The following is a 22078-nucleotide window of genomic DNA, read 5'->3' on the forward strand; positions in this document are numbered from 1 at the left end:
ATTATTTTTTAAGGTTCTCCCAGTAGTTCCTAGAAAGTTAAAGAGTTACCATATGACCAAGCAATTCCACTTCTAGGTACAGACCCAAGAGAATTGAAAACATACGTTTGCCCAGGATTGTGCACATGAATGTTCACAGCAGCATTATGACAAAAAGCAGAAACAACCCAAATGCCCTATCAACTGATGAATGAATAAACAAGTAAGGCGTAACCATACATTATTCAAGTACTAAAAGGAATAAAGTTCTGGGGCGCCAGGCTGGCTCAATCAATGGAGCATGCAACTCTTGATCTTATGATGGTGGATTCAAGCCCCATGATAGGTGTAGAGCCTACTTTAAAAATTAAATTAAGGGGCACTTGAGTGGCTCAGTCGGTTAAGCGTCTGCCTTCCGCTCAGGTCATAATCCAAGGGTCCTGTGATCAAGCCCCGCTTAAGGCTCCCTGCTGAGTGGGGACCCTTCCTCTCCCTCTGCCTCTGCTGCCCCGCTGCATGTGCTCTCTCACTCTGTCAAATAAATAAAATCTTAAAAAAAGTAAAATTAAATTAAAGGAATATCACTTCTGATACATGCAACAATATGGATGAACCTTGAAAACATTATCCTAAGCGACAAAAGACCATATAATTATTATTCCATTTAAAGGTAATGTCCAGAATAGGCAAATCCAGAGACAAAAGTAAATCAGTGATTACCAGGGGTTAGGAGCAGGGAAAAATAAGCATTGACTGCTAATGGGTATAGGTTTCTTTTCGGAGTGATGAAAATGTCCTAGAAAGAGATGTCTGCACAACTTTGTGAATATACTAAAAAACCACTTAACTGTATACTATAAAAGGATGAATTTTATAATATACAACTTATATCTCAATTTTAAAAAAATTTCTTTTCAGGGGTGCCTGGCTGGCTCACTCAGAACATGCAACTCTTGATCTCAGGGTTGTAAGTTCAAGGCCCACATTGGGTGTAGCGATTACTTAAAAATAAAATCTTAAAAAAAAAAAAAATCGGAATGCCTGGGTGGCTCAGTCAGTTAAGTGTCTGATTTCAGCTCAGGTCATGATCCCAAGGTCCTGGGATGGAGTCCCACATCAGGCTCCTTGCTCAGCAGGGAGCCTACTTCTCCATCTGTCTGCCGCTCCCCCTGCTTGTGCTCCATCACTCTCCCTCTCTCTCTAATAAATAAAATTTTTAAAGGAACTAAATTTAGGGGCGCCTGGGTGGCTCAGTTGGTTAAGCGACTGCTTTCGGCTCAGGTCATGATCCTGGAGTCCCGGGATCGAGTCCCGCATAGGGCTCCCTGCTCAGCAGGGAGTCTGCTTCTCCCTCTGACCCTCCCCCCTCTCATGCTCTCTATCTCATTCTCTCTCAAATAAATAAATAAAATCTTTAAAAAAATAAAAAAGAAAAAAAGAAAATAAAAAAAAGAACTAAATTAAAAAAAAATCTTGGGAGGCTCAGGGGGCTCAGCTGGTTGAGCATCTGCCTTCAGCTCAAGTCATGATCCCAGGGTCCTCAGATCAAGCCCCACATCAGGCTCCCTGCTCCGAGGGAAGCCTGCTTCTCCCTCTCCCACTCCCCCTGCTGGCGTTCCCTCTCTCTGGCTGTGTCTCTGTCAAACAAACAAACAAACAAATAAATAAAATCTTAGGGGCGCTTGGGTGGCTCAGTGGTTAAGTGACTGCCTTCAGCTCAGGTCCTGATCCTGGAGCCCCGCATCGGGCTCCCTGCTCAGCAGGAAGTCTGCTTCTCCCTCTGACCCTCCCCTGTCTCACGTGCTCTCGCTCTCTCTCTCTCTCAAATAAATAAATAAAACCTTTAAAAAAATAAAATAAAATCTTAGGGGCACCTGGGTGGCTCAATCATTAAGCGCCTGCCTTCGGCTCGGGTCGTGATCCCAGGGTCCTGGGATCGAGCCTCACATCGGGCTCCCTGCTAGGTGGGGAGCCTGCTTCTCCCTTTCCCACTTCCCCTACTTGTGTTCCCTGTCTCACCATGTCTCTCTCAAATAAATAAATAAAATTCTTAAAAAAAATCCTGGGGCGCCTGTGTGCCTCAATGGGTTAAGTGTCTGCCTTGGGCTCAGGTCATGATCCCAGGGTCCTGGGATCAAGCCCCGCATTGGGCTCCCTGCTCAGCGGGGGTGTCTGTTTCTCCCTCTACCCCTCCCCCTTGCTTGTGCTCTCTCTCATGCTCTCTCTCACATTCTCTCAAATAAATAAAATCTTAAAAAAAAAAAAAACTTTCCAAGCTTCTAATGTACAAGTGGGATGTCAAACTACTACTATGGAATTAGTGGTCCTCAAAGTGTGATGTCAAGACCAGCAGCAGCATCACCTGAGAACATCACAAATGCAAATTCTCAAGGTCATCCCAGACCTATAGAACCAGAAATTACGTTCAGAAAGACAAGTTTGTGTTTTTTATTCTTTTAAGTAATCTCTACCCTCACAATGTGGGGCTCAAACTCATGACCGTGAAATCAAGAGTCACACACCCCACTAAATGAGTCAGCCAGGTGCCCTAGATCGGACTCCCTGCTCAGTGGCAAGTCTGCTTGTCTCCCTCTGCCCCTCCATCCTCCCCCCCCACCCCCCACTCGTGCATGCACACCCGCACTCTCAAAATAAATATAAATAAATAAATAAATAAATCTAGGTGAGTATGCTTTCAGTGTTTTCTATTTGTTTTGCATTACAGTCATCCACTAGAAATGGCTGTATCATGCTTTTATCACAGAACGTTGGGATATAAACAACTATGTAAAAGCAACACAGCGTAATTATAGCACCTCAATTATCCTGTTCAGCTACAGAATCCAGTATTATGGTACTCGGAAAGAAAACTCCTTAGGGGCCAGGATGGTTTTGGTTCCAATATTTTTTTGATATAAATGCCTTCTAAAATGCAACACATACCTCCCATCTTTGAGAAATACAGTACAACAAACATCATTTAACTTCTGATTCTACGTCAGTTATTGTAACCATGTGATGGGTAAAGTGGGAAATTCGTCTGAATTTATTCTTTTTGTTTTTTGTTGTTTGTTTTGTTTTTTTTCTTAAAGTAAACTCTACACCCAACATTGGGCTCAAACTCATGACACAAGATCAAGAGTCCCATGCTTTACCAATTGTGCCAGCCAGGCACCCCAGTCTGAATCTATTCTAACCCCAGGAAATTCCTAGGAACTTGCTTTCCTAAATATATCAATCCTGTCTTTCCTGTCCCTGGCCTCTTTCTCTAAAGTGGCACCATTTATGCTCATGCTAAATAAATATATATACATAAAATCCTTTTAAAAAACAAAAATAAAAAAATAAAAATCATCGGGGCGCCTGGGTGGCTCAGTCGTTAAGCATCTGCCTTCGGCTCAGGTCATGATCCCAGGGTCCTGGGATGGAGCCCCACATCGGGCTCCCTGCTCCGCGGGAAGCCTGCTTCTCCCTCTCCCACTCCCCCTGCTTGTGTTCCCTCTCTTGCTGTGTCTCTGTCAAATAAATAAATAAAATCTTTAAAAAAATAAAATAAAAAAATAAAAATCATCTGCATTATTTTTAACTCATTCATGAGTTTAATGGGGGGGGACGGGGGGCTTTCCACCAAGCCCTTGAGTAGCTTAAGCCCTCAAACCTTGATTTTCAGCAGTCTGCATAATGACTTCTAGGATAGCTTGAGTGATTAAGAGACGACCCCTACCCACATGCCAGCATCCACTTATGTCAGCATGCATTTTATCAGGGAGGGAGGAAAGGAAGGAAGGAAAGAAAGAAGAGGGCCTACTTCCTGAGTATTAACAAAAAAGTGGTAATAAATTGCCAAGTGAATGTTCCCATCTCAAATTCTTCTGTCCCTAACCCTACTTTAATGTGGCTCTTTCCCAACCATGTTCAGGTGCATTAGTCCCACCTATCCTCTCTGGAAAGAATCAAGTGAAGTCTCAAGAGACCTTCTGAGGGAAAGGGTATGCAGGGGAGATGCCTTCTCCTTTTGGCTTATCTCCTCTTCATAAGACCCAGTCAGAAAGGGAAAAAAAGGGGGCGCCTGGGTGGCTCAGTCGGTTAAGCGTCTGCCTTCGGCTCAGGTCATGATCCCAGGGTCCTGGGATCGAGCCCCACATCGGGCTCCCTGCTCAGCGGGGAGCCTGCTTCTCCCTCTGCCTGCCTGCCTGCCTACTTGTGCTCTCTGTCAAATAAATAAATAAAATCTTTAAAAAAAAAATATTCTTTAGAAAGGGAAAAAAAGGTGTCAAACCATAGGTTAACTGACCTCACCATCCTTGGGGATACAAGTTCAATAAGCCAAATGTTTCTTTTTCTTTTTTTTTAAGATTTTATTTATTTGACAGAGAGAGACACAGCGAGAGAGGGAACACAAACAGTGGGAGTGGGAGAGGGAGAAGCAGGCTCCCCACCGAGCAGGGAGCCCGACGCAGGGCTCAATCCCAGGACCTGGAATCACGACCCGAGCCGAAGGCAGACGCCCAATGACTGAGCCACCCAGGTGCCCCAAGCCAAATGTTTCTTTTAATCAAGTCATATTGACCACACCCAGTCACAAAAATCAAGAATCTTTAATTCTTGATACTCTAAGCCAAAACATTACCTAAACCAAAATGTCAGTTTAACTCATTTCTTATTTTAAGATTTTATTTATTTATTTGACAGAGAGACAGCAAGAGAGAGGGAACACAAGCAGGGGGAGTGGGAGAGGGAGAAGCAGACTTCCTGCCGAGCAGGGAGCCCAACACGGGGCTCTATCCCAGAACCCTGGGATCATGACTTGAGCCAAAGGCAGACACTTAACCAACTGAGCCACACAGGCATGCCTCGTTTCTTATTTTCAAGCACAGAAAAGCCATAACAATGGTCAATGCAGGAAAATCTCCAATTCCAAGCTGTGAAAAGAACTTCAAGAAATCCCATATATAACAATACTCAAAAATGTTACCTAGTTCAATTCATAATCACTTGAAAGTTTTAGTTCATATCTCACAAAACTTTACAAATCTCCAATTCTTACTGAAGACAGATAAGCAAGAACATTTCAAGTTCTCATTTTTCACATTTCTGCATGAACTACTTGAACATTGGACACTCATTTGTTATAAATATTTCACAACTAACTTATAGAAGTTCAATATATCCATTATTAAACCATTCCAAGACAGCTGTATCGTCTCTATTACTGTAAGCCAAAAGTATAAATACAGATTTTTAAGTACTTAAAAACCATAGTTTTTCACTACAGTTCTCTAACCTTCCTCATGAACGAGAATATAGTCTGAGTTGTTTAAAAAAAAAAAAAAGTGTAGGGGTGCCTGGGTGGCTCAGTCAGTTTAAAGTCTGCCTTCAGCTCAAGTCATGGTCCCAGGGTCCCGGGAATGAGCCCCACATCAGGTGCTCCTGCTTAGCAGGGACTCTGCTTCTCCCTCTCCCTCTGCCTGCTGGTCCCCCGTGCTTGTGCTGTCAAATAAATAAAATCTTTTTATTTTTTTTATTTTTTTAAAGATTTTTATTTATTTGAGAGAGAGAGAATGAGAGATAGCACGAGAGGGAAGAGAGTCAGAGGGAGAAGCAGACCCCTGCTGAGCAGGGAGCCCGATGCGGGACTCGATCCCGGGACTCCAGGATCATGACCTGAGCTGAAGGCAGTTGCTTAACCAACTGAGCCAACCCAGGCGCCCTAAATAAAATCTTTTTAAAAATAAAATGTATTTGTTTTATTCTAATGGCAACTTCATTACCATTTCACTCACCCCAAAAGCAACTTTTAAAATGCCAGTTACCTGAAGAACGTATCAAAATATAGTCATGCAATCCATTCAAATGTTAACACACCTGTCACTTATACACCAGGCTCAGTTTTCATTCAAATATCAAATACAAAAATCCTTAATACGGAAATCTCCTACCACTACTATTGAGAAAATATTCCCTATCCTTTTCCTTCTCAGAAGTATGTGTATAAAAAACTATTCTCTACATCTACATTAATCTCAAAAACAAAGGCTTACAAAAATTACCATCCAAGCACTCTGGGAAACTGCATGTTCTATCTTGTAAGCAATGACTATTTCAGCTGTGTATCTCAAAAAGATTACAGGGGCGCCTGAGTGGCTCAGTCAGTAGAGTATGTATTGATCTTGGGGTCCTGAGTTCAACACCCCCCCATGCTGGGCGTAGAGTTTACATAATTAATTAATTAGATAAAAATAGGTAAAAGTGAAATGGGGCCTAGTGAAACCAGGCAGTGGAGTTCAAGGGTGCCACCTGCATCTCCAGCCCCTCATTTCCCATCCAGTGCAAACCCCCACCACAACTGTGGACACTGTTTGACTGATTACCCAGCACTTGGCTATACTCCCAGAGAGCAATATTTCAGACAGGTAAAGTAGTACAGTATTGTGATTAAGAACACAGGTTGGGGGGGGTGAAGAACAAAGGTCTGGAAGTCACACAGACCTGCATTCTACAAATTAGTAGATTAGGTAACCTTGACTAAATACTTTAATCTTTCTCAAGCCTGGGAGGAGCACCAAACAAAATAATGCACCTCCAATGCTTAGTCTAAGTCCTAATAGCTACCATAAATACTAGCAACTACAGTATTAATGTTCAATGACCACTTTTGTTTCGGATTTAATTTCAAAACATTGCCTATTTATTCAAACAATTTAGGCAACTTTACTGAGGTATAGCGATTACCATTAAGTTCACCTTTTTTAAGTGTAAAATTCAATGATTTTTAGTATTTACCAATTATACAAGTGTCACCACAGGTCAACTATGCTCCAATAAAATCCTTTGTGACACTGGTCATTTCTTTGTCCCACAGATGGCTAGACTGTCAGAGTATATAAACTGGTTCATAGTATGCTAGCTATGTCCCATTACAGCTGGGATCTTTTGATAAAGTGAAATAAGCATTAAAACAACAAACAGGGGCGCCTGGGTGGCTCAGCTGTTAAGCGTCTGCCTTCGGCTCAGGTCATGATCCCAGGGTCCTGGGATTGAGCCCCGCATCGGGCTCCCTGCTCAGCGGGGAGCCTGCTTCTCCCTCTCCCTCTGCCTTCCGCTCCCCCTGCTTGTACTCTGTCAAATAAAAAAAAAATTTAAAAAAAACTGACCCAAAGAAAATAACGTGAATAACTTATAGTAAGAGTAACTTGGAGTGCCTGTCTGGCTTAGAGGAATATGTGACTCTTTTTTTTTTTTTTTTAAAGATTTATTTATTCATGAGAGACAGAGAGAGAGAGAGAGAGAGAGAGAGAGAGAGAGAGAGAGAGAGAGAGAGAGAGAGGCAGAGGGAAAAGCAGGCTCCCAAGGAGTAGGGAGCCCGATGCAGGACCCGATCCCAGGACTCTGGGATCATGACCTGAGCCGAAGGCAGACGCTTAACCATCTGAGCCACCCAGGCGCCCGGAATATGTGACTCTTGATCTCAGGGTCGTGAGTTCGAGCCCCACGTTGTGCATAGCCCTCACTGGTTAAGTAAATAAATAGAAGAGAATAACTTAGTTTCTCTTGGGGTACCTGGCTAGCTCAGTCTGTGCATCATGAGACTCTTGATCTCAGGGTTGTGAATTCAAACCTAATTTTGGGTGTAGAGGTTACTTTAAAAAAAAAATCTTTAAAAAATAAATAGGGGCACCTGGGTGACTCAGCTGGTTAAGCGGCTGCCTTTGGCTCAGGTCATGATCTCAAGGTCCTGTCATCGAGCCCCATGTCAGGCTCCCTCCCCAGAAGAGAGTCTTCTTTTCTTCTCCCTCTCCCTCTGCTCCTCCCCCTGGCTCATGCACTCTCTCTCTCTCAAATAAGAAATCTTTTAATAAATAAATAAAATAAACAGTTTCTCTTTTATACTAGCTGCTACAAATAAACTACCAATGGCGGCCAAACAAAAGATACAATAATATAGTAATCAAAATAATAGCAAATTCTAATAAAACTGAACTAAAACTGATGCAAAATTCTAGGTTTGTTTTTTTTTTAAGGAGGCTCCATTCCCAGCATGGAGCCCAATGCAGGGCATGAACACACAACACTGATATCAAGACCTGAGATGAAATCAACAGTTGGACACTTAACTGACCAAGACACCAGATGCCCCTTTTTCTTTATTTTTCAAAGATTTTATTTTTTTAAAGATTTTATTTATTTCAGACAGAGCGGGCCTGAGCGGGGGGGGGGGGGGGGAACGGGACGGAATAGAGTCAGAGGGAGAGGGAGAAAGAATCTGGAGCAGACTCCAAACAGAGCCCCAACATTGGGATTGATCTCATGACCCTGAGATCACAATGTGAGCAGAAACCAATAGTCAGACGCTTAGACTGCACCACCCAGGTGCTCCTCAAAATTTTATTTTTAAGTAATCTCTACACCCAGCGTGGGGCTCGAAGTCACAACCCCGAGATCAAGAGTCTAATGTTCCAATGACTAAGCCAGCCAGGCACTCCTAAAATTCAGAGTGTTTTAACAAAAGAAACAATTATAACTTCAGGAATTTGGCCATTATTGATCCTATAAGAAGAGTACAGGAAAAGTAAGGCTCAGCCTCCCACTGGTTCAAGGAAGCCTCCCAATATCCAAACTCAACTGAAAGCACTTTCCTCTGTCGCTCCCAAAAGGATTCTGGCTCCTAAATGCACTGTGTCTACTTTTGTCTTCCTCTACAAATTTAAGCACCTACAGAGCCGGGACAGTGCATTATCCACCTGAATCAGTAGCACTTAACAGTTGCTGACAAGCAGCAACATTAAAGCTTTGTTCAGGTGAACACCTATTTAGGAGCACACATTAGCAACAGCAACAACTCAGGCCTAATCTAGGTTAACCTACACTCTGAGCATTTCACAGAAATAAAATGCCATGAGAACGTTTTCTAGGGTGCCTGGGTGGCTCAGTCAGTTAAGCATCTGTCTTCGGGGTGCCTGGGTGGCTCAGTTGGTTAAGCAACTGCCTTCGGCTCAGGTCATGATCCTGGAGTCCCAGGATCGAGTCCCGCATCGGGCTCCCTGCTCAGTAGGGAGTCTGCTTCTCCCTCTGACCCTCTTCCCTCTCGTGCTCTCTATCTCATTCTCTCTCTCAAATAAATAAATAAAATCTTTAAAAAAAAAAAAAAAGCATCTGTCTTCAGCTCAGGTCATGATCCCAGGGTCCTGGGATAGGGTCCACAACAGGCTCTCACCTCATGGGGTAGTTTGCTTCTCCCTCTATCCCTCCCCCTACCCCTCCCCCTGCTCATGCTCCTTCTCCCTCCTTCTCCCACAAAAATAAATAAAATCTTAAAAAAAAAATTTACTTTCTAAAGTTTTTATCTATGTAATAGTTTACCCTTATTCCCACACATCAAAAGGACTTTCATTTTTTCAAAACCTGGGGTCTGCATAAGATTAACAAGACACACAGAATATTTTGTCTAACAGCCCAAGAAAGTTACACACAGTCTACAATAAATTGCAAATTACTTGACACTAGCAAGAATTATCTAAACTAAATAACAGCAGTAGTTATCTTACTTATCAGATAATCTGACTGGCAATTATGCCTGATAAATGACAAAATAATCACTTAAACAGATTATCATTCAATATTATATTTCACTGACAATACACAAACAGGGTAAAGCAGAAACTCTGGACAGTAACAAAAGTTACAAAAGACATTTTGTGAACTGGGAAATCTAAATGTAAATTTTTATCAGCTATTATTGACATTATTCATTAGATATATTATTAAATAATTATTCACTTTCCTAGGTAGGATCAGCTTGTTTTTCTTTTTATTTATTTATTTAAGATTTTATTTATTTATTTGACAGAGAGGGAGAGATAGCAAAGAGCAGGAACACAAGCAGGGGGAGTGGGAGAGGGAGAAGCAGGCTTCCAGCCGAGCAGGGAGCCTGATGCGGAGCTCGATCCCAGGACCCTGGGATCATGACCTGAGCCAAAGGCTTAACGACTGAGCCACCCAGGCGCCCCTTGTTTTTCTTTTTAAGAGAAGCTCTTTATTGTAAAGAGATACTTGCTAAGGAAATATTTAGGCATATATGTCAAGATGTTTCACTTTACTTTCCAAAACATTCAGCCTCGGGGCGCCTGGGTGGCTCAGTGGTTAAGCATCGCTCAGATCATGATACCAGGGTCCTGGGATCGAGCCCCACATCGGGCTCCCTGCTCTGCGGGAAGCCTGCTTCTCCCTCTCCCACTCTCCCTGCTTGTGCTCCTTCTGTCAAATAAATAAATAAAATTCAAAAACAAAACAAAACAAAAAACAGCCCCAAAAAACAATGTGCATAGTAGAAAGAAAAGTCAATGTAGCAAAATACTAAGTAGTGACTCCAAGTCAAAGGTATACATGTGTTCATAATACTCCTTTAGCTTTCATAGATTTTTTAAAAAAATTAAATTAAAGGGCGCCTGGGTGGCTCAGGCGTTAAGCGTCTGCCTTCAGCTCAGGTCATGGTCTCAGGGTCCTGGGATCGAGTCCCACATCGGGCTCCCTGCTCCGCGGGAGGCCTTCTTCTCCCTCTCCCACTCCCCCTGCTTGTGTTCCTGCTCTCGCTGTCTCTGTCTCTGTCAAATAAATAAATAAAATCTTAAAAAAAAAAAATTAAATTAAAAAGTTGAAGGAAACCAAACAGAAATAATCAAAACTGCAAAAAGAACAGAAAAACAATAAACACAAGTAAAGACTTTGATAGCAAAAAATATATACAAAATATCCGAAATTATAATCAACAATGACAGTCTCCATGCTCCAGTTAAAAGACAAGTTGGAAGGAGATATTAGCAAAGCAAAATCTAGCTGTGTGATGTTCATAAAAGATGTATCTAAAACATCCCACTAGAATTGCCAAAAACATTTAAAAATTAAAGCAATACCAAATGTAGATAAGGCTGTGGAACTCTTATCAACTCAGTCTTGAGAATTTAGTTCTAATGTCTAAGGCATTCATTTTATGTATGAATTAAACTTCTTCCCTAGGCTTCTAAAATGATTTCAATTATGTACATCCTCTAGAGAATTGAAAAAATAATCACTCAATTTTCTGTGTTCTGTAGTTAAGATGAAGAGCCTCATTAAAAATGAGTGTACAACACAGTTTGGGATCACCTAGTAAAGTTTTTTTTTTTTAAAGATTTTATTTATTTATTTGAGAGAGAGAGAGAATGAGAGATAGAAAGCACGAGAGGGAAGAGGGTCAGAGGGAGAAGCAGACTCCCTGCTGAGCAGGGAGCCCAATTTGGGACTCGATCCTGGGACTCCAGGATCATGACCTGAGCCGAAGGCAGTTGCTTAACCAACTGAGCCACCCAGGTGCCCCAGGATCACCTAGTAAAGTTACACATACTACAAACACAACCCAAAAAACTCCACTCCCAGTTACATAGTCTTGAGAACTCTTAAATCTTCTCTTAAAAAAAAGTTTGTTTTGGGAGGAGGGTCAGGTTGTGCAAATGTTCACAAAGAGACAAGTAAAAATTTCTCATCACAAAAAACTGGAAATGACACAAACATCCATCACAATAGAGTAAGATGTGACATATCCTTACAGTGGAGTACCATACTACTAAAAATGACCGACAGAATCAACATGAATGAATCTAAAACATTTAAGAGTGAAAGAAGTATCAAAAAAGAATCATACAATTCCATTTAAAACAAGATTGAGGGGGGGCCTGCCTGACTCAGTCAGTAGAACATGGGACTCTTGATCTCAGGGTTGTGAGTTTGAGCCCCATTTTGTGGGTAGAGTTTACTCTGAATAATTCAAGACTGAAAATGGCAATATTAAACTATTATTTATGGATTATATGGAATAAAAATTATTCTAAAAAATTTTCAATATATATATATTTTTTAAGATTTCATTTATTTGAGAGAGAGCAAGCACAAGCAGGGGGAGCAAAAGGCAGAGGGAGAGGGAGAAGCAGACTCCCTGCTGAGCAGGGAGCCGGATGTGGGGCTCCATCCCAGGACCCTAGTATCATGGCCTGAGCCAAAGTTGAGCCAACTAACTGAGCCACGCAGGTACCCCTCAAAAAAATTTTTTTTAAATAAACCCAAAATGGAGCCTAATGTTTACCTCTGGGAAAGAAAAAGCAAAGTCTTGGATTTCAAAATGACAGGGGCATATAGGCAACAGTAATGTTCTATGTCTTGACTAGTCATTTTATTTTTGTTTTTGAAAACTCTACATGTATTTTTATACCTCATATACCTTCTTTGGTATGTATTCTCTTAATAAAAATCACAAAGTATAAAAGTATTATCACACTTTAAGTATATGCTTTACATAAAGAAAAAAAAAGGATTTCTGGGGTGCCTGGGTAGAGTCTCAACAGTCAAGCGTCTCAACTCTTGGTTTCAGCTGGAGTCATGGTCTCAAGGTCATGGGATGGAGCCCTGAGTCAGGCCCCGTGGGAGTGTGCTTGGGATCCTCTCTCTCTCTCTCTCTCTCCCCTGCCCCTCCTCTAGCTCGCTCATGATCTCTCCCTCTAAAATAAACAAATCTTTAAAAAAAAGAAAGGATTTCAGGGGCACCTGGGTGGCTCAGTCAGTTAGTTGTCTGCCTTTGGCTCAGGTCATGATCCCACACTGGGCTCCCTGCTCAGCGGGGAGTCTGCTTCTCCCTCTCCCCTTCTAGTGCGTGCACACTCTCTCTCGCTCTCTCTAAATAAAAACTTAAAAAAAAATAAAAAGAAAAAATTAAAAAAAGAAAGGATTTCTACTAAAATGTTAAACCATGATTAAGTCATTTTTATCTTTTGATTTTCTCGTATTTAATGTTATTTTCTTAGGTCAAACAGTACCAGATAGCCTGACCCTGAAGTTTCAAAAAAGAGGAACAAACTGATTTGGTCTAAGAACAATGTAACATAAGGCTTGTCAATCAATCCTAAAGCCAGTCCTTTTTTTTCCTAGACCCCTATTTCAGCTAAACCTGTTTTTTTAAGCCCACTTACTCTCTTGCTTAATGATTTGACAATGCCAAACACTGTTATCAAATGAAAACTTGCACCTTTCAAAGAGCACACATTCCAGCTAGGTAGACACACAATACAGGTAGCACTATGCACCTTGCCCAAGCCCAAGAAAAGAGGTTGCAAAGATATTTTAGGTTTTCATCTGCCTGAAAGCAGCGTGTTATGTGGCAAGTACAGTCAGAAGGTCTACAACCTCATCAGTTGAGACTGAGTGTTGAGAGTGTTATTGTATGGGGATGAAAAGGCAGAAGGAGGCAGAAAAATAAAATGGAGAGAAAAACAAAGGGTGCACAAAGAGTGGGATGCTCAACAGACTGAGCCACCCAGGTGCCCCCATATAGTATAACTTGAAAGTTCCTATGTGACATCTTAGTTAAAAACAGGTTAATAATAACAGTGTTAAAAAGAAACAAGGTTACAGCAACAATAAGCTTGGAACTAAATCCAAATGAAATTCTCTCTATAAATCTGAAAATCTTCTCATAAAATTTTACGTGTTAGACCAAATCAAATGTATGTTCTATTGCTTTCAGAGTCCCAAATAAAAAAAAACAAGCTACACATTCCGAACAACTTTTCTAAGAACTCTGCGTAGTCTTAAATGAAACACTCCTTTATCTAAGGCCCATTTCAATACATTCCAAAGTAATGAGTTCCAATTCAGTTATCTCATCACCCAGTATGAAAATGAGTTATCTGAAAATTAAAACTCACTCTAGCATACATGCCATGTCAGCAACAAATTCACAAACCTGGTCTTCAAAAACCTATGCCAAAAAAAATTTTAACTCAGGGGCGCCTGGGTGGCTCAGTCGTTGGGTGTCTGCCTTCGGCTCAGGTCATGATCCCAGGGTCCTGGGATCGAGCCCCGCATCGGGCTCCCTGCTCAGTGGGGAGACTGCTTCTCCCACTCCCGCTCCCCCTGCTTGTGTTCCCTTTCTTGCTGTCTCTGTGTCAAAAAAATAAGTAAAATCTTTTTAAAAAATTTTTTTTTACTCAAATAATTTACTTTTTTTTAAAGATATTTTTATTTTGGGGCGCCTGGGTGGCTCAGTGGGTTAAGCGACCACCTTCGACTCAGGTCATGATCCTGGAGTCCCGGGATCGAGTCCCACATCGGGCTCCCTGCTTGGCGGGGAGTCTGCTTCTCCCTCTGACCCTCCTCCCTCTCGTGCTATCTCTCATTCTCTCTCTCAAATAAATAAATCTTTAAAAAAATAAAAGATATTTTTATTTTGGGGATGCCTGGGTGGCTTGGTCAGTTAAGCGACTGCCTTCGGCTCCGGTCATGATCCCAGGGTCGAGATCAAGCCCCACATCAGGCTCTGTGCTCAGTTTGGAGTCAGCTTGAGACTCTCTCTCCCTCTGCCCCTCCCCCCACTCACACTCTTGCTCTTTCTCTTAATAACCGTGAAAAAAAATTTTTTTAGAGGCCCTGGGTGGCTCAGTCATTAAGTGTCTGCCTTCAGCTAGGGTCGTGATCCTGGGGTCCTGAGATCAAGCCCCGCGTCAGGCTCCCTGCTCAGTAGGAGGCCTGCTTCTCCCTCTCCTACTCCCCCTGCTTATGTTCCCTCTAGCTCGCTCTGTCAAAAAAATAAGATCTTTAAAAAATTAAAAAACTCAAACCTGATTAATTTGGTTCTTGGACTTAAAAATGAAAAAAAAAAGGAGCCCATTCCTAAATATTTGACAGTTGGGTCAAAATTATTTCAAAACTAACCACAGGCTTAAACGGTGATATTCCCTGTTCTTAAGTCTTCCCTCTCGGGCACCTGGGTGGCTCATTCGTTAAGTGTCTGCCTTTGGCTCAGGTCATGATCCCAGGGTCCTGGGATCGAGGCCCACATCAGGCTCCCTGCTCAGCAGGGAAGCCTGCTTCTCCCTCTCCCACTCTGCCTGCTTGTGTTCCCTCACTCGCTGTCTCTGTCAAATAAATAAATCTTTAAAAAAAAAAGTCTTCCCTCTCAACTTCCTTCAAGTTACATCTTCACTCTCCTTTGGGGGTGGGGTGGGGGGAGGGGAGAAAATAGCTGTTTCCAAAACCTATCAGTGAACCACCACTCTACCAGTCAACATAACCAGCGCCATACACTCCACTTTTAAAGGACACTCCATTTACTCAAATTAACTAAGAGCCAACTAATATTTGTTGACCTCATAGGATTAATAAACAAAATAAAATTTAACAGATAAACTTCACAATCTGTGAATTCACGCAGGCATTCATCAAACAAAAAAAGTGTCTTATAACAACACATCTTAAGTCATCATTTTTAAAAAGGACTGGGAACTTGGGGCACCTGGGTGGCTCAGTGGGTTAAGCATCTGACTCTTGATTTCAGCTCAGGTCAGGATCTCAGGGTCGTGAGATCAAGCCCTTGGGTGGGGCTCTGCACTCAGAGCAAGTCTGCTTGTTCCTCTCCCTCGGCATCTCCCTCCCACCTCAGCCCCCTCTCCGCTTGCACACAGTCGAGCTAATAAATACATAAAATCCTTTAAAAAAAATAAAATAAAAAGGACTGGGGAATCAATACTTCAAGAGTAACACTTCCAAAGTAAAGGCTTCACTTCACACCAGTTCAAAAGTTCAACACTGGTTTATACTTTCTTCATGTAGTGTACTGTTAAAGGAGTAGAGATAGCAACCAGTTCCCATCAAAACACAAGGGCCTATTGAAATTAACCATTCTTCGCCAAGTTCTCCTACCATTTCTCCCTAAACAATAAAACTCACTCAGGTTAATACCAAGAGACACTGCTGGTGAATACTGCACAGGCTGCATCAGTTACCAGGAAAAGGAAGCGAGGTGTTATTGTTGTTCTAGCCTTGTTCTAAAGGCAGCTCCATGTGACTGCGGCTGGTCCAGCCCACATTTAAAGAGAGAGGCCAGAGGAAACCAGAGCAGCAGGAAACAGGCAGGAGAAGCAATTACCACAACCCTTTCCCATGGCCTCATTTCCATGCCACCACTTCCAGCCATATTTCAATCACAACAAAAAACTCTCCCTTCTCTGAATTAATTTGAGGGTCGGAAGCAACAAGGAAGCAAATAGGGGAAATCAGAGCTGTGGAAAACTAGCAGGACAGAGGTGGGGGAAATCTCATCACACATGTGAACTAGCCTTAAGGAGGAAAAATCAGATGGAACATACTGGAGATAAGCAGAAGAGCAGTGTGGGAAACTAGTCACTTCTGCATGATAAGTGTTCACAGCAATGGGAGGATGACAGCCCCAGCCAAAGGGCCCTGCAGGTACATAAGAGATATTGGTGGACTACAAGACTCTATGGTCTCCAGAGAGTGGAAATTACTCCCTTTCCTGAAACATCACAATCTAGGCATCCAATGCCAAGGATACAGAAGAACTCAGGTATTAGCTTCATCTTCCCTCCACCATTATTAGACAAACTGACACTAAAAATTGGGATGTACAATACATGACAAAAAGTGAGGAATACACTACTGACATAACTCTTGGTTTAAAAAGTATACCATAGGGCACCTGGGTGGCTCAGTCATTAAGCATCTGCCTTCAGCTCAGGTCAGGATCCCAGGGTCCTGGGATCGAGCTCCACATTGGGCTCCCTGCTCAGCGGAAAGCCTGCTTCTCCCTCTCCCACTCCCTCTGCTTGTGTTCCCTCTCTGTCAAATAAATAAAATCTTTTTTAAAAAAAAAGTATACCATAAAATTAATTAAAAGTATACTATAGGGCGCCTGGGTGGCTCAGTTGGTTAAGCAACTGCCTTCGGCTCAGGTCATGATCCCAGGGTCCTCGGATCGAGCCCCTCATCGGGCTCCCTGCTCGGCGGGAAGCCTGCTTCTCCCTCTCCCACTCCCCCTGCTTGTGTTCCCTCTCTGTCTCTCTCTCTCTCTATCAATTAAATAAATAAAATCTTTTTAAAAAAAAGTATACTATAATTGAAGAGAAAATATAAAAGGTCTGGGTTCACCCAAAAAGTTAATTATATGCCCTTTGAATAAAAGATGTTTGGATCCCTTATAAAGACCTTCAAAAGCTTTTAACTGTTAGGGCACAAAAGGGCCGAAGACAAGCCTAACTACTAACAGACCATACACCTCGGACGTAAGTAGAAACCAATATACAACAGAGGTGGTAGTAAGCTACAAGATTATGTCAAACAGGAAATAACAGGAATGATGACGGGATCAACTCCTAGAGAGAACAAGGATATGAGATCAGAGTGGCGGCACTTGAGATGCTTGGGGAAAAAACGAGATTGAAAACCGAGGGGAAAAGGTGGGAAAGCCAAGTGGGAAAGTGATTCAGAGGCAAAGAAAACGGAAATGTAATACACTAATGAGTAACACAGAACTTTGGTTTACAGGGTGCTCTCAAAACTGTTTTTAAAAACTCTGATAAAACCAGACTAGAGGAACCGGGACTGAGGAGAAAGAAACTGAGTCCCCAGAGTCTAACACCAAAACCTCCCAGAATGAAAAGGAGTAGAATCTAACTATTCCTCCGGGTAAACCAAGAAAGGTTCAGAGCGCACAAGTTGGGCTCTAAGATGTCCAGTCCCAAGACTAGCGACAGACGTGAAAATGGGAAGGTGGCCAGGACGGGGAGCATCAGCGTGGCGCGGGAGCTCCAGCGGACAGACAGGGAGGGACAGAGGTGGGAGAGAAAACCACACCCTCCAGGGCAGAAACCCGAAGGGGGGAGGGGAAGGCGCCCCCTGGGGTTGGGTGGGGCCAGGCCGACTAGGACCGGAGTAGGCAGGAAGAAGCACAGGGCGACCCGCAGGGAGAGGAAGGAAGGCGCCCAGGCCTGGGCATACTGAGGACGCCTGAAGCTGGCGAGGAACGCTTGGCCCGATCTTCATGAGTGGGCGCTGGGGCAGTATGAAGAGCGTTCGAGGAAAGAAGAGCTGAACCCAGGACTAGAAAGCGCACGCTGCTACGCTCAGGGCTCTGTAACAGGAAAGGAGAGAGAGGGTGCCAATTACCGCTGCTGTTCTCGCTGGACTCGGAACCAGCTGCCGCCGCCGCCGCCGCTCGTTACCTGCCAATGTGCCTCTTACAAAGCGGCGGCGGCGGCAGAGGCGGCCCGGCCCGTCACGTGACCTCTGCGTCATGAGCGAAGGAGGAGCCACCACGCGACGCTCGCTCGGGGCTCGTCAGCCCGCCCACCGAGCGCGTCGGTTCCTCCGGCCTCCCCCATGCCAACTAGGAGAGGCCAACAGCGCCGAGGCGGGGGTAGGCACCGGGAAGGAGCAAATAAGGGAGACCTTATAAAATTTCTCGTACTCAGAGCTGTCAGAAGGGTACTACATACCGCATCCAAGATGCCCACAACGGCAGCTTGTCGCGCTGTGATGACCTCACAAGGCACCACGAGTCGCTCCCCTGCGGCCGCCTTCCTCTCATCATGTGATGTGGCCCAACCATTCAAAACAGGCCTGGCTTCCCAAACCTTGCGCGGGGAGGGGAATACTATCGCCAATATGCTGCACAGCAAAGGCACCCACCACCGCAGCCTTTCCCTCGCGGGTTCATAGACCTTGCATTTATGACTTAGTCCTCTGAGGCAAAGCCCAGAGGGAAAACGGACAGCAGTGGCTTATGAGACTAATACCAGCAGGCGCCGCTTGCCAGGTGGCTGAGCGTGGTTCCTGCTGGGAGATGTAGTCCCGGCCGGGAGTGGGGGCGGGGGTTCGCTAACACGTTCCCGGGCTCGCGCTCGGCTCCGCCCTCTGCGCGGGAAAACGCCAACGGCTCGCCGAAGTGCAACGGCGTGGAGCCGGCTTCAATAGGAAGTTATCCAGCGCAGAAGGACCTCGGGGCTTCTGGCTTGTTAAGTGTGGGCGTTGAATTCTCTTTTACCAAGCCCCTTATGCATGAATTGATTAATATTTGACTGTTTACTTAATACAGCAATTTTTACTAAATCTTATAATCAACCCGTCAAAGCAGGGATTGCTCCCTGTAAAGAAAGGCTTAGGGCGGCACCCGGCTGGCTCAATCGGTAGGGTATGCTAGTTTGGATCTTGGGGTTGTGAATTCGAGTTCCACCTTGAGTGTAGAAATTACTTAAAATATAAAATCTTTTTTTTTTTTTAGATTTTATTTAACTGACCAAGACAACACAAGTGGGCAGAGCAGCAGGTAGAGGGAGAAGCAGACTCCCCGCCGAGCGGAGAGCCCGAGGTGGGGCTCGATCCCAGGACCCTGGGACCATGACCTGAGCCGAAGGCAGCCGCATAACCGACTGAGCCACCCAGGCGCCCCTTAAAATATAAAATCTTAAAAAAATAAATAAATAAGGAAGCCTTAGAGAGGTTCAGTTGTTTCTACCTGAAGAGAGCCAAACCAGATTTTGTGTCTCCAATGAATAACCTTCCTCTCAAAGATGTTTTAACTCCATGAATTAAGCATCATTGAGGCGATAATGCTTTACACTTGTAGCATAGTATTTTGGAGTTAATTTTTTTAAGATTTTATTTATTAGAGCGTGAGTGAGAGAGAGCAGGAGCGGGCCAGAGGGCCATAGAGAAGCTGACTTCCTGGTGAACTGAGCCCAGTGTGCTCCATCCCAGGACCCTGAAATCATGACCTGAGGAGAGGCAGACGCTTAACCCACTGAGCCACCCAGGCACCCCAGTATTTCGGAGTTTAAAGTATTTTCCCGTTTACTGACCTATTTGATTCTCAAAGGCAGTATCCCAGGCTGGTTAGGTACACGGACTTTGGAATACAGCAGGCCTTGCCTCAACCTGAGCTTCCTTCCTTTGCAATGACACCACTTCACCAGGTTGTGAAAATTAAATGAGATCAGGTAGGGGCACCTGGGTGGCTCAGCTGTTTAAGCATCTGCCTTCGGCTCAGGTCATCATTCCAGGGTCCTGGGATCAAGCCCCACATTGGGCCCCCTGTTCAGCGGGGAACCTGCTTCTCCCTCTCTCTCTCTCTCTACCTGCCAGCTCTGCCTGCTTGTGCTCTTTCTTTCTCTCTAAAATAAATGAAATATTTTAAATAAATAAATAAAATGAGGTAATGTAAAGTGCCTGTTTGCCACGTAGTTAAAACCTCAATAAACAATAGTAATATTTTCACATCTGGTACGTACCCTTTGAGCACAGCAGATACAAAAGGTGGGAAGGGAATTAACATACACTGATCTTTGTGCAGGGCACTATACTAATTACTAGCTAACACCCTAGTTACTAATAGACTGTCGTAGGTTAAATTACTTGATGAATAACAATCGAAACCTTAACAGTTCTCAGTTCAAGGGAAGCCTTTGTTATAAATCTGAATTGATCAAAGAATGCTCAGGCTGAAACAAAAATTATCATGACCATTCATGTGTAGATGTATCTTACCTCTCCCTTTTGACAGTGAGCTGGAATTGTGCCTGGTCATTTCAGTCTTCCTCCTCTTTGTATTCCTGCTTTATAGAAATGTGTGGGAGAGTCAAAGATAAAACCACCCTTGAGAGGCAAAGACTTTTAATGGAAAGTGTACAAGAAAACAATTATGAAAACCTGATAACAGGATCTGTCTCTGTGGAATGGGAAGGAGGGTTTGTGATGGAAGGTGCTAGTCAAAAGGGACTTATCGGGATGCCTGGGTGGCTCGGTTGTTAAGCGTCTGCCTTCGGCTCAGGTCATGAGATTGAGCCTTGCATCGGGCTCCCTGCCCCTCGGGAAGTCTGCTTCTCCCTCTCCCCTCCCCCTGCTTGTGTTCCCTCTCTTCGCTCTCTCTCCGTCAAATAAATAAAATCTTAAAAAAAAGGACTTATCGAATCTATATTTTTACATGAAGAAGGTACTGGTCTTTTAATTAAAGATAAACATCAAGAGGGCGCCTGGGTGGCTCAGTTGGTTAAGCGACTGCCTTCGGCTCAGGTCATGATCCTGGAGTCCCAGGATCGAGTCCCACATCGGGCTCCCTGCTCGGCAGGGAGTCTGCTTCTCCCTCTGACCCTCTTCCCTCTCATGCTCTCTCTCTCTCATTCTCTCTCTCTCTCTCAAATAAATAAATAATATCTTTAAAAAAAAAGATAAACATCAAGAAAAGAGAGACCGGGGTGCCTGGCTGGCTCAGTTAGAAGAGCATGTGACTCTTGAACTCAGTGTTGTGAGATGGAGCCCCAGGTTTGGTGTACATTTTCCTAAAAATACATAAACTTAAAAAAAAAAAAAGAGGGGCGCCTGGGTGACCCAGTCGGTTGAGTGTCTGCCTTCGGCTCAGGTCGTGGTCAGCGAGGAGCCTGCTTCCCCTCTGCCTGCCATTCCCCCTGCTTATGCTCTCTCCCAAATAAATAAATAAAATATTAAAAAAAGACCATGTGTTAGTTCTGTGACTTGTACAAGATATGTCACCTTTCCAGTCCCTCAATTTCTGCTTCTGTTATATTCAAAAATATCTGTCTTTTCTGTATCAGGCATACTATGCTGGATACTTTTGATAAATTACCATTTATCAAGGGAGACGTCCCACCTCAGATCTAGGATCAGAGAGAAAAATAAGGGTAATCAAAGTCCTAAAACCTCACTGATAATAGTTATTACCACCTGGATGTAATAGAACTATCCTCTCACAATAGGCTCTCCTAGGGGATATCACTACCACCCATTCCCACCCAGCCTGACTCTGATACATTGACTCTGAAACTTATTTCACATCCTGTGACTGCAAAGAACACCACCATCCAATTCACCAATTTTTTGTTTAAGTACACTTGGCTGGACTACAGTGAGAGCATAATGTGATAGAAAATACACTGGAGAAATTCTCAGAAGCCTGGATTTTTAAGTCTGTAAACATGGCAGGCAATAAAGAAGGTGGGTGAAACCAGATGAAACCCATCTCAGAAAGAATCGGTAATGGGTAGCTGAGACTTAGGAAGATAAAATCAAAACGTATAAACTCCAAAGCAGAATTTTCGCAATCTAGATAAAGCTAATCACTAATTAAGTTCAAGTCTAATCTCCTGATTTACGGTACGTGATCATAATCCAATGCATTATACCCTGCAGAAGAATGTGATAACTGAGTGGGAATGGTCTGTATAGAATCTATTAAAAAAAAAAAAAGCCTTAAGAAGCAAAAATGTAC

General features: G+C 43.5%; 1 protein-coding gene across 5 annotated transcripts in view; it reads right to left on the reverse strand.

The window, feature by feature from the left end:
* The window catches only part of UBAP2 (ubiquitin associated protein 2), a 134355-nt gene extending 116311 nt beyond the window's left edge, over positions 1-18044 (reverse strand). For 4 of the 5 annotated variants that reach the window (XM_088018871.1, XM_088018872.1, XM_028115196.2 and 1 more), the window contains exon 1: positions 17965-18044. The gene's annotated coding sequence lies outside the window, so the exon portion shown is untranslated. The remainder of the gene's footprint in view (positions 1-17964) is intronic. The other variant, XM_088018873.1, reaches the window with a different exon arrangement.
* Positions 18045-22078: the final 4034 nt, after the last annotated feature.

This window comes from Eumetopias jubatus, unplaced genomic scaffold (genome assembly GCF_037043125.1).
Source record: "Eumetopias jubatus isolate StellerSeaLion01/CBP00866 unplaced genomic scaffold, mEumJub1_p1.0 scaffold_15, whole genome shotgun sequence".
NCBI lineage: Eukaryota > Metazoa > Chordata > Mammalia > Carnivora > Otariidae > Eumetopias > Eumetopias jubatus.